At 47.5% G+C, this 12,991-nt stretch overlaps 1 protein-coding gene across 8 annotated transcripts in view; it reads right to left on the bottom strand.

Moving 5' to 3' along the window:
* The window catches only part of SEL1L (SEL1L adaptor subunit of SYVN1 ubiquitin ligase), a 379,824-nt gene that overhangs the window by 166,117 nt on the left and 200,716 nt on the right, over positions 1–12,991 (bottom strand). The window lies entirely within an intron of this gene.

The raw sequence follows: 12,991 nt of genomic DNA, 5'->3' as shown, positions 1-12,991 counted from the left end.
CTCTTGCGTGCCATGCCCACAGACACTGCATGCAGTATAGGGAAGCCACCCCCACATCATACCTTTCAGCCCTAAGGCAGGGTGCACTATACTACATGTGTGGAAATTTCTGCATGAGCAGATATGCCCCTGTGATGTCCAAGTTGATTCTTGGATATTTGAAGTGACCCGTGGAAGCCATTTTAAGAACATGTGCTGGACACTGGTCTTTACGAGTTCCTCAGCAGCATGATGGTTTCACTAAAACTAGGGATGTTTGGTATCAAACATCTCATACACTGATCCCAGTGATGGATATAATAATACATTCACCCAGGGGGCACCTTAGAGGTGCCTCCTGAAAACCTACCGGCTACTAGTGTGCTAGATGACTGGTGTAGACCAGCCTACCACAAGAGAAAGGTTTCTGAATATAATGAAGATACCAATAAAAAAGTACTGTACTGTTAAGTATTGTTTCCTCCTTTATAATGGGATCTATATTGAAATTCACAAATACTGAAGAGAATAGAAATCTCATCCCTTCTTACAAGAGCTGGGTGGGCAGTAAGGAATAAAAGCACGAAGACATAGAAATATAACAAGATCCGATATGTCTGTATACACAGCTGGCTGAAGCACCTTCACGTCAGTTTTCAAGCCTAGAAAAACAAGTGAGCAGAGCCCAATTGGTTTCAGGAGTAAACTGAACCTGTGAGAAGCTGGCATGGTATATGATGTCCACTAATGTAAGTGGTACCTTGCACCAGTCCAGACAACCCTTATGGCGATTTAAGAGGTCTCAAACAACCTTAGAAAGCTATGCAAGTGGTAGCTGTGGAGAGCAGCCTTTAGGCTTAGTCTTGAAGGAGTGTAAAGCAGCTTGTTTTACCAGAGTATAATCTTATAGTATAGATTAAATGAAAAAGAACCACACAAAGTATTTATACAAATATGTATTTATTATATAACACTATCTAGTGCGTTACAGTACCTCCTACATGGAGATAGACACAAAGCACACAATATTAAAGCAAAGAAATCACAGTAAATAGCACTAATACACAGTGGGCCATATCCTAAGAAAGTGGTATAAGAACCAGGACTAGAGTCAGGACAAAGTCGAGAGGACGTAGAATTGCTGGGGACCCACAGAACCACCCAAGGTGAGTAGATAGGGACCCCACGGAGAGCGTGTGCAGTGTATGAACACGACCACGTGCTCCGTACAAGTCTATGTGCAAGTCGCGGTTGGATTTTTAAAGATTAGGGACCCTTCCCATTGTACTCTGAAGAAACCCCGTGGAAGACAAGAAGGTTGGAGAGCCAACCCACCCATGGATACTGGGGTACCCAAGTTGCCTATCCTAGGGGAGCCCGGTGCATACGTGTGAAGTGACGCTGGAAACCGCGGTCGAACCCAATGGAAGACTTCAGGAGAGGGGCGGCTGCTGGAAGAGGAGAAAGTGTCCGGAGGAATCCAAACGTGGATTCTGGAAGAGGAGTACCTGAAAGCAGAGGGGACAGTGTCTATGTCACTAAGGAGTAACCAGGAGACTTGGAAGACGGATGCCCTCCGATGCTGGTTGCTTCAGGTAAGATGACGGTGACCATGACTCTGTAGCTGCGAGGACCAGGCGACACTGAGGATGACCAGGACCCGGATACGAGCTGTCCCACAAAGGATGTCAAGTGCTGAGGGGTCGGTGTCTGGCGGGAGCACCAACAAGCCTTGGCCAAGTCAACCCACGGAAGAAGTCAAGAAGGTGCACGGTTGGGACTAGCAAGGTCCAGGAGACTCACCACAAGCAGGGGAGTCAGGGCAGGACCCGAACACTCAATCCCAAGGAAAACAAAGATGACCCTCAATTGGTCCCACTGGCCATAGGCACAGGGATCGCACAAGGACCTCGAGCAGCTCATCAAAAGGAGCAGGCCACGGTGCCCCCGAGACGGTGTGGGTGAAGAGTTTCCAACAAGCATATGCACTTGCAAAAGTACATGGTGCACAGGGGTTCGGTTAATGCAGCCCCCACATGGGATTCTGACCTCAGACTTGGTGAGAGGGCAGCTCGGGATAACCCCCACCTGTGTTGTTGAACCCTTTGGAGTCCGCAGGAGCCCGGGATCAGCAGACCGGTCAGCAGTGTTGAGGTGCCTACGAATGTAGGGGAGCGACTCCTTCACTCCAAGTAAGATTACTTTGGTTGTGCTTGATTCTTCACAGGCCTTGGAAGAATCCCGTATGATGCAAAGGCACAGGCGATGCAGCATACTGGAAGGGAGACAAAGTCAGGCCCAAACGAAGTCCAGAGTGCCCAGACAGTAAAAGTGCAGTGGTTTCAGTTCTGAATCTTATCCCACAACGGATCTAGGGAGCTACACCCAGGAAAGCCCTTAAGTACCCTGAGGAAAGGGTTGGGAAGATTCAGGTGACCCTCCCAGGGGAGGGACTGGACAGGGGGGAGGTTACTCCCATACCCTTTGTCCAGTTTTGTGCCAGAGCGTGAGCCTATGGCTCCAAGGACTGGTTTGAACTGCACTATGCACAGGGACACCAAAAGTGCCCCTCTTGCAGACTTTCAGGCGCTGGCAAGCGCACCCATCCAGCCCCAATACACTAAATCCTGTCTAGGAAGTGGTCACACCTCCCTGTGACAGGATGCCTATTGTTCTGCCTTTCCCTGCTCAAGCTTGGCCCAGCAGCAGGAGGGCAGAAATGTGTCTCTGGTCAGCAGCAACCATTTTGTTCTGTCCGGGACTAAGAGGCTGGTACCGGGAACACAGAGAGCCTAAATGAGGGCTCTTCCAGTGCTTGTAATCATACCCCTACACTGTTTACAATGTGGGGTATGCTTCCATCATGTTTGATACCAAACTTAATAGGATTCGTTGCAGCCGTTTTTGCGATGGTCATCGTGGGGGTCACGCGATTCCCCTCTATATAGTATATGGCTGCTTCACTGACAACCCAGGAGAATGGACTCCATAGGCTGCAGGGGTGTCCTACTCATGCAGAGCCACCCTCTCACTTAGAACCAAGCACCCTGCCCTCAGGATTGTAAATGCCTGCTAGAGGGGAGACTTATAGATTTTAAGTGCAGTGACCCTTAGATCTAGTAAACCTATATCTTTAGTAAGTGGTGTATGCACCAACTTACACAGGCTGCAATGGCAGGTCTGTAGTTTCATTTTGAATGGTCTCTCATGGGTGGCATAATGCATGTTTCAGCCCATGGGAGACCTCTGGGGAACCTATGCCCTGGTACATGAGTACCATATACTAGGGACTGACAAGGGTACCCCAGTATCCAATCTGGGATGTACCTAGGTACTGAACACAACCATTTAGGGAGAAAGCAGAAATACTGGGTTCCTGATTAGCAGTATCCTAGTCAGGCTGGTCAAAACACAGCTTAGTACCAGGCAAAAGGTAGGGGGTACCCATGCAGAAGGATCTTACCTTCCCTACAGTACCCCACACAGATTTTGATTAAATTAATGGAAGGAACGCTTCCTGTGCCGTTGATGGCAAACTTGGTCATCACTGTCCATGAAATGATATGAAATTAAATGTATTGTCGCAATAACAAAAAATTGCCATCATCTTTAATTCAGGAGTTGGAAAAAATGTTACTGTAAAATATATGTGATGTCAATCTTTAGAAAACAAGCGGGTCATATTTGTTTAAGAGCACGCTGGATGTGTTACTACTGCATCTGTTCTTAAGGTTCCATCTAACGGGAAGTAAAAGATTTTTTTATAACTGGAGTAGGAATCCTACTGGCATGAAATGAGAATGGAAAAATATACAAATTTACGTAACTGTGTTACAAAATAAATAAATAAATGCTTCAATCCAGTTATAAATATATATATGGAATATGCTACTTACCAGTGTGCATCTGTTCTTGGCATGTAGAGCTGCAGATCTACACACTTGTGCATAGATCGCCATCTGGTGTTGGGCCCGGATGTTTGCAGTTGTTTTTCCTCTTGGAAAGTCTTTGGAAGTCACGAGGTCGGTGACTCCTCCTTTGGATTGTATTGCGCATGGGCTTCGGCTCCATCCTCAGATTGTTTTTCGCCAACAGGGAAAGATGGAGCGTAGTAATAACAGGAAAGATGCCCATGTGTGTTGCATCTAAATAAGATAAACTGGAACAGATAAAGGTAGCTGGGGAGGCGGGTGGGCGTGTGTAGATCTGCAGCTCTACATGCCAAGAACAGATGCACACTGGTAAGTAGCATATCCCGTTCGAGGCATATGAGCTGCAGATTACACACTTGTGCATAGATTATATAGCAGTACCCACCCTTAGCGGCGACCACCCGTATCTGTTGCAGTGGTTTGAAATAATGTTTTGAGTACAGCCTGGCCCACACTAGCTTGTTGCTTAGTTTGCACATCTACACAATAGTGTTCAGTGAAAGTGTGCGGTGTTGACCATGTAGCTGCTCTGCAGATATCATCTAATGGGATGTTCCATAAAAATGCCATTGAAGCCCCTATTTTGCATGTAGAGTGGGCTTTAGGGGGAACGGAAAGCGTTTGTTTTGCTTTGTGGTAGCAAATCTGAATGCATTTGACAATCCACCTAGCTATTCCCGACTTGGAGATGGGGTTGCCCTTGTGTGGTGTAGAGAAAGAGACAAACAGCTGTTTGGTCTTGCGGAAAGGTTGTGTTCTCTGTATGTAGTAGAGTAAGGCTCTTTTGACATCTAGTGTGTGAAGAGCTCTTTCTGCAACGGTTTGTGGTTGCAAGAAGGAAACTGGTAGTTCTACCGCTTGGTTTATGTGAAAGGGAGAAATGACTTTAGGGAGGAATTTTGGGTTGGTACGCCAGAACAACTTTGTTATGGTGCATTTGCAGAAAAGGTTCTTGAATGGTAAGTGCTTGTATCTCACTGACCCTTCTGAGGGAAGTGATGGCTACAAGAAAAGCGGTTTTCCATGTTAGGAATTGGAGTTCACATTTGCGCAGAGGTTCGAAGGGAGGCCCGATTAGTCTGGTGAGAACGATGTCTAGGTTCCACACAGGTGAGGGTGGTAGTCTGGGTGGAATTATCCTTTTAAGGCCTTCCATGAAGGCTTTAATGGCAGGTATTCTAAAAAGTGATAGATGTTGCCTGTTTTGCAGATAAGCTGCTATGGCTGTGAGGTGCAGTCTAATAGACGTATAGGCTAGATTGCATCTTTGCAGGTGTAGTAAATAGCCTATGATGTGTTGAATAGACACATGTAGGGGATTGATGGTATTGTTGTGACAGTAGACAACAAAACGTTTCCACTTGGCGGCGTAGCACGCTCTAGTGGTGGGTCGCCTAGCTTCTTTGATGACGTTCATACAGTCAGGGGGAAGATTGAGGTAACCGAATTCTAGGATTTCAGGAGCCAGATCGCTAGGTTGAGCTGAGCTGGGTCCGGGTGTCTGATCTCTCCATGGTTCTGGGTTAGGAGGTGTGGAGAGAGGTGTAACTTTTGGTGCGGTACTACAGATAATTCCAGCAGTGTGGTGTACCACGGTTGTCTGGCCCAAGTTGGAGCTATTAGTATGAGAGCGAGGGAGTGTTGTTGTAGTTTGCGCACCACTAATGGAATGAGTGGGAAAGGCGGAAAAGCGTACGCAAATTTGCCTGACCAGTTCATCCATATCGCATTGCCTTTGGACAATGGCGGCGAAGCTTGGGCATTTGGCGTTTTTGTGGGTGGCGAAGAGGTCTATCTGTGGATGCCCCCACAGTTGAAAGTACGGGTGAAGAACTTGTGGATGTAGTTCCCACTCGTGGATCTGTTGTGTCTGTCTGCTGAGTAGATCGGCCATAGTGTTTTGGACACCTGGGACATGTTGGGCCAGGAGAAAGATTTTCTGGGGTATGGCCATCTCCATATACTCTGCGCTAGCTGAGAGAGCTGTGGAGAGTGTGTCCCGCCTTGTTTTTGAATGTAGTACATGGCTGTCATGTTGTCTGTGCGGACTAGGACTGCCTTGCTTGAAATCTGTGTCTGGAAGGATTTCAGGGTTAAGAATATTGCTAGTAACTCCAGATGGTTGATGTGGAGTAACTTTTGTTGAGGTGTCCATCTGCCCTGCATGGTGTGATGTAACAGGTGAGCTCCCCAGCCGAGGAGAGCGATGCGTCCGTTGTCAGTATTATCTGATGAACCGGGTCCAGGAACGGTCGCCCTTTGGAAAGATTTTTGGTGGTCCACCACTGCAGAGAGCGAGGTATTGTTTTACGTGGGACGGTTGCAGATGGGACTTTGCGTGGTTTACCGTGAAGCCCAGTTGGTGAAGTAGTTGGATAGTGGCATGTGTGTGTTGTACACACTGGTTTTATGAGCTAGCTTTTATTAGCCAGTCGTCTCGGTATGGGAAGACCTGGATGTGTTGTCTCCTGAGGTGTGCTGCCACGACTGCTAGGTACTTGGTGAATACCCGTGGTGCTGTTGTGACTCCGAATGGGAGTACCTTGAATTGGTAGTGTTGGTTGTCCACTACGAATCTGAGGAACTTCCTGTGAGCGTGGTGTACAGGAATGTGGAAGTAAGCGTCCTTTAGGTCTAACGTGGCCAGGAAGTTGTTTTGGGAGAGCAGGGGAAGTACCTGCTGAAGTGTTACCATGTGAAAATGGTCCGAGTGTATGTATGCGTTTAGGGGCTGGAGGTCTAGGATGGGCCGTAGAGTCTCGTCCCTTTTTGGTATAAGAAAATATAGGGAGTAAACCCCCAGTTTTCGGTGGTTGGTAGGAACGTGTTCTATCGCCCCTTTTTGTAGGAGGGAGACCTCCTGCTTTAGTAATGCTAGATGTTCCTGTGACATTGGGCGTTGTCTGGGTGGAATGTTTGGGGGGGGGGGGGGTAGACATTAGCTCTAGGCAGTAGCCTGACCGAATTATTTGTGTCACCCATTTGTCTGAGGTGATGGTAGTCCAGACATTAAGGACATTTTGGAGTGTGCCCCTGACCGGAGTGGGATGGTCTGGGGGGAGTGGAGGAAAGTCATTGGGCAGGTGTGGGGGCAGAGCGGGCGGCGTTTGTTTTGCCTCTGCCTTTATTATTGTTGCCCTTGTAGCCGCCTCTTTGGTAACCCCTTGTGAAGGTGGATTGGGTAGGAGCTTTGTATGACGTGGAAGCGGTATCAGAGGAGTAGCCTCTGGATGTGCTACGAAAGGAGGAACGGCGAAAGGAAGGCCTGGGAGGGTGTGATTGTAAGGCTCCCATAGATTTCGCCGTGTCAGTGTCTTTTTTCATTTTTTCTAGGGCCTCATTCACTTTTGGGCCGAACAGATGTTCCTGGTCAAAGGGATGGTTCAGGATGGAAGCTTGCACTTCTGGATTAAATCCTGAGATCCTGAGCAAGGCATGGCGGCGGAGGAGGATGCTAGTATTGATGGCCCTGGAGGCGGTGTCTGCTGCATCTAGGGCACAACAGATGAAGGTATTAGTGATGATTTTACCCTCCTGAATTAACTCGTTTGCCCTGTTTTTGTATTTGTCAGGGAGGTGTTGCATTATGACTTCTAACTCGTCATAATGGGCCCTGTCATATCTAGCCAGTAACGCTTGTGTATTGGCGATACGCCATATGTTGGCAGCTTGTGATGCAGTGCACTTGCCGGATGCGTCCAAGAGTTTGACTCTTTGTCAGGTGGTGGTGCATCGCCTGACGTCTGGGAGTTGGCCCTCTTGCGTGCTGTGGATACTACCAGGAAATCTAGGGGTGCTGGCCCTCTGATGTAGGAGGGATCCGTAGGGGCGGCTTTGTATTTTTTGTCAATGTGCTGGTTAATAACTCTGGCTCTGACTGGGTCTTTAAAGACCTCTGGCGCATGTTTTACAACTCATTTGAGCATGGGCAGTATGGAGGTGGCCCTATGGGTGGTGTCGAAAGTATCGAGGAGGAAATCCTCCTCCACGGGGTCGGTATGGAGATCTACACCGTGGTAGTGTGCCGCCCTCTGGAGTAAATGGTTGAACCCCAATGAGTCTTCTGGTGGGGATTGTCTCGAAGGATAGAGATCATCTTGTGGGACGTTAGGGATGTAGGGGTTGTTATAGTCGTCCCATGGGTCTGGGGAGCCTGTGGGAGTGGGGTCTCCTGTAGGTAAATCATGGGGCACGTCCCCCATGTCATCATATGTATCGTCATGAGCATCATCATCATCTGGAGGGGGTGTTGGGTAATGATGAGGAGGTGGAGAAGCTGGAGGGGGAGAAGGTGGAAGGGGTGGAAGAGGTGGGGAAGGCATTCTGAAAGGTGATGTAGCAGAGTCCTTCCTCTTTGGAGGTGGAGCTGGGGTAGGTTTTTCCAGCTGTCTCTTTTTGATGCGGAGCATCAAATGTCCGGTTTTGGGATCCTTGGTCAATGTCTTTTGCAAGGGATCCGGTGTAAAGAATTCTTCTGAAGGTGGTTTATCCGTCGGCGCCGAAGGCGTCGGGCCGTTGGTTTTCTGGCTTTAGTGTCCTGTTTGGAAGTATGCGGCTTGGAAAGGGCTTTTTGTTTGGTCGGTGCCGAGGTGGGTTTCGGCTTCGTGATCTCGGTGCCGGTGGCCTTGTGTGCTTTTGTCGGTTCCGGGGATGGAGTCGGTACCGAGGAGGTGGAACTGGTTTTCGGCACCGAGTGTTTCGGTATGTGGCTCGGTGCCGAAGAGGAGGCCATTTTCTTTTTCGGTGTGGGTGCGGAGGAGTGTTTGTCGGCACAGACGGTGGGCTGGCTCAAGCCCAAGCCACCGGAAGGCTTAATCGGCTTCTTTACCGGTCCCAAAGGTGCGATGTGGGAAGCAGTGTATTTGGTCTTACCTAGGCGCGAAGGCGTGACCGAAGCCTTTTTCGGTGCCGGTGACAGTGAGGGCAAATTGGTACTCACGACCCTCTGTGCCGGAGTGATGTCCTCCACATCTGAATCGTCGGCTTAGGAGGCGCTGACGAGGCCCTCGTCGGTGTGGTGTTCTTCCGGAGCATCGACGCCCTCTCCGAAGACGTCATCTGGAATTGCCGTCGACGAGTGCGCCATGGTCCTTCTTGCTCTTCGGTCTTGAATCGTTTTCTTGGACCGGAAGGATTTGCACGCCGGGCAGTCTCGAGCCTCGTGTTCAGGAAAGAGGCAAAGATTACATACTTCGTGGAGAGCGGTGTGGGGGAATTTGGACCCACATCGAGGGCGCTTCTTGAAGGGAGTCCTTTCCATGAGCCAGGACCGGAGCTTGGGTAGGCCCGAAGGCCGGCGTCAACAACTGGATTCGAAGGTGTTGATCGATGAGAGCCTAGGGGAGTGTGGAGATCGCGATCTAAACAATACCGCAAATTGGGGTGAGGATTGCGTGTCGATTGAACTGGAAACCTGTTCGGAACCGAAGCGCGAAGATCACATCCGAGCCCGATGGCGGAAAAAAACAATCTGAGGATGGAGCCGAAGCACATGTGCAATACGATCCAAAGGAGGAGTCACCGACCTCGTGACTTCCAAAGACTTTCCAAGAGGAAAAACAACTGCAAACATCCGGGCCCAACACCAGATGGCGATCTATGCACAAGTGTGTAATCTGCAGCTCATTAGCCTCGTTAGGTCAAAGTTTCTATGGGCAAGTTATTTTTTTTGTTTTCTGATAACTTTGGTGCCATTTAATGAATACGCATGAAACATCCCATTGGAATTATAATGGCAAATCACACTTTTGCCCCCTTTTTTCGTTGCCCCTGCTTAATGGATCAGCATGAAACAATACTTTCCATGAAGGAACCAACATGTGGGAACTTTTTTTAGGAAAGTTTTGCTCTCCGATACATAAAAAACTGTGGAGCAGAATTACTCCAAATTTCGCAAAAAGTTAGAACTTTGCTCAAGGATTGTGCTTTTGCTAGTTTGGTGTAAATCAGTTTATAAGTTAACAAAAAAAAAACATTTATAGAGAGGCTTGGCTTGGGCATGAAGGGGTTAAATCTGAGAGAATTTTAGTGATATCTGTACCGCTGAGGATACATGTCATCCCTGAATCCCAAAATTTAAAACAGTCACAAAACCCATTGGCCTTGGGAGCTTTTTATTCAGTCTACCATTTTGGCTGTAGATTCCGCACAGGACTCTCGGGTATGATTGGTCGCTGTAATATTGAAGGCAAATGATCTGGTAGTTATTACAGGTCTCTGGGACTCAGCCCCAGAGTCCTCAAAAAGCATGAAGAGGCACATAAGGGGACTGGCTGAGCACCTCCTAACCTTTAGGCCAATGTGGGTGTCCCATCAGGGAACTGGCCGAACACCTCCTAACCATTAGGCCGATGTGGGTGTCCATTTAAAAATAAAAAAATAAATACATTTGGTCACAGGTTTCGTCAAACCAGTGACTGGATTCGTGGATCCTAGTGAGGCCCTCCAGTATGGAATCTAGAATCCAGTTTTAGATCCACAAATAACAAAAAAAAAGATAGACAGGTCTGGTCATAGAACATACCCTGCAGCCAAACGCTACTGTGCACTATTCAGTGGGGTTGTCTGCAGAGGGTGCAATCTTCACAGACTTAAGGGGCCTGGCTGAGGAGATATTGAAACTGCCTGTAGGTAGCAAACTTCAAAGACTCAAGTGGCCCAGCTGCAGAGGCACTGCTATGGTCCACCCGCTATATCACTACCTTCAAAGACTGAAGCAGCTGGGTTGTGGAGACACTAATACTACTGAGGCCTGGTACACCACCACTGGATGCTAGCTTCATGGACGCTAGAGGCCTGGCTCTCAGACACTAGTAACACTCGCCTGGGACACTGCCACCGGATGCAAGGTTTTTGGCCTGGAGAGGCCTGGCTGTGGAGGGTCTTGCATCTCCCACCAGGTACACTGCCAACGGGTGCATGGCTGAAGGGCCCAAGATGCCCGGATACGCAGATCATCAAAGGGTATCTACTATGAACATCAGATGCAGGGACTAGCCAGATTTCACACGCTGCACCTTAACCTGCTGTGCACAGCCAGAGTTCACCTGTTGATGTTGGTGCGAGAGCCTGGCCTGGCCTACAAAGCCCTGCGTTCCATCCCTACTATGTGCTGTTGAAGTAGCTAAAAAGATCATAATAGCAGTTGGCATAGGTTTGAGAACAACTGATGCATGCACAATCCCTGGTATAGTTAGGATACAAGGGTTTATTCATTCAACCCCTGCTTGATAGGTCCTATGACGCATGTCCTGCAATGGTTAAGTTGTCTACAAATGTTTTCCACATAGATTAGAGCTATTTTGTACTAGTCAAAGCAATGGCTAGAATTTAACTTTGATTAAGGTGCAAAAAATACTTCCACGTTCAATATGATAAAAAAAACTTAAATTCACAACAAAAAAGGTAGATCTGAAGTTTTAGTTAGGGTTGCTCATAGCACCATAATGTGTGTTTAAAAAAACCGCTGAAATTCATAGAAAAAACAGTTTAAGTGCAGTTATGGTTACAAAACAAAACCTAAGTAACTACTGAAATTTGTCAGTTATGGTTCAGTAAACTAACCATAACTCACACCCATTCATGCAGTGCTTATGACCTCCCATTACATCACTCAATATTTTAATTAACATCACTTATGACATCATTCATTTATACGACTACTGTGTCACCGAAAATGTGCAATGGGAGTTCATCTCTAGGCAAGTCCTATACGCAGTCCTTTGCGAGCACCTAATCCACAATGCACATAACCGTTGGCAAAATGCAGACAAGACAGGCCACTGAGTTAGCACCTTCATTCAGGCCAGATGGACAATGCTATGCAGTTCATTAACCAACACACTAAACACACTGTCTCAGCTGTGTACAACGGAATTTGACCTTAAGCCACACTTACAACCTCAAGCTTATATGGATAGGTAGGTAGGGGTTGCTTCCCTCTTTTAATGTTTTTCTGCAGAGACCCTCGTGCTGTAGTCGGAACTTCAAAGGTGCTGGTACACCTAGCCTAGCTCTAATTCTCTTCCAAAAAACAACAATACATATTTGGTGAATTGAAAATGTAGAAAAAGAGTAGACCCCCGAGAACTCGACACAATTACCCATCGAGTCCAAATAGAAAATTCCTGCAAAAGAAAAATGGATTTAACAGGCAGAAAACAACTGAAGAACTAAGCTGAGAGATCACAAAAATCTACCTACCCATGTTTACCCATGTTTTTATAATGCTATAGATACATTGTGTGAAGTGAAGATAAAACAGCATCAATGAGAATTACTGCATATACTAGTTACCTGGTAAGCATCGGTTTGTAGAATGTAGATTCACATGCTTAGCATACCTTTTGGGGGCTGAGTGACAACCACAGAAGTTTGAAGTACCAATGCGTTCTTGCCTGGGTTGGCGCTACAAGGATGAGAGTTAGTGGGACTTGCATGTGCTTCCTTAAAATGAAGGGAAGCAGTGGGAAAGGTGTAAAAGTGTAGGCAATTATCCCTGGATAGTTCATCCACAGTATGTTGCTAATGGACTGAGGAGATGGGTACCTGGGACCAAGCTTGGTCTAGACGCAGGGGTGCTAGAAGTATGTGTGAAGGTTACGGGGTGGAGTTCTCACTCGTAGATTTGTTGATTTGTTTTCCTGAACATGTCTGTAAAGTCCTTGTCTATCCCCAGAAGATGCTCCGCCATGAGGTGGATATTGTAGCGGAGTGTCCAGTGGCAGATTTTCTCAGTTAGGTGAGAGCTGAGGGAAGTCTTTGCCAGCCTATTTTTGGTGGCCATGTTGTCTGCCCTGCTGCCTACCTTGCTGCAACGGACATGGAGAAAAGCTTTAAAGGCTAACTGAATGGCAAGCAGTTTCAAGTAATTGACTTGGCAACTCTCGTGTTGACTGGGCTACTGCCCTTGGACTGTGTACTGGTTGAGCTAAGCACTCCACACTGTGAAATGGGCATCTATGGTTATTGTTATCTTTGGGACTTGGTCTGCGAAAGACCTGCCTTGCTCCAAGTTGGTGCATTATTGTGTGGCTATAATAGCTTGTCAACACTGTGTAGTTGGCCAAGCCATGTTAACA

This window comes from Triturus cristatus, chromosome 9 (genome assembly GCF_964204655.1).
Source record: "Triturus cristatus chromosome 9, aTriCri1.1, whole genome shotgun sequence".
Lineage (NCBI taxonomy): Eukaryota > Metazoa > Chordata > Amphibia > Caudata > Salamandridae > Triturus > Triturus cristatus.
The sequence above is the reverse complement of the archived record's forward strand: the minus strand, read 5'-3'. Positions and strand labels throughout refer to the sequence as shown.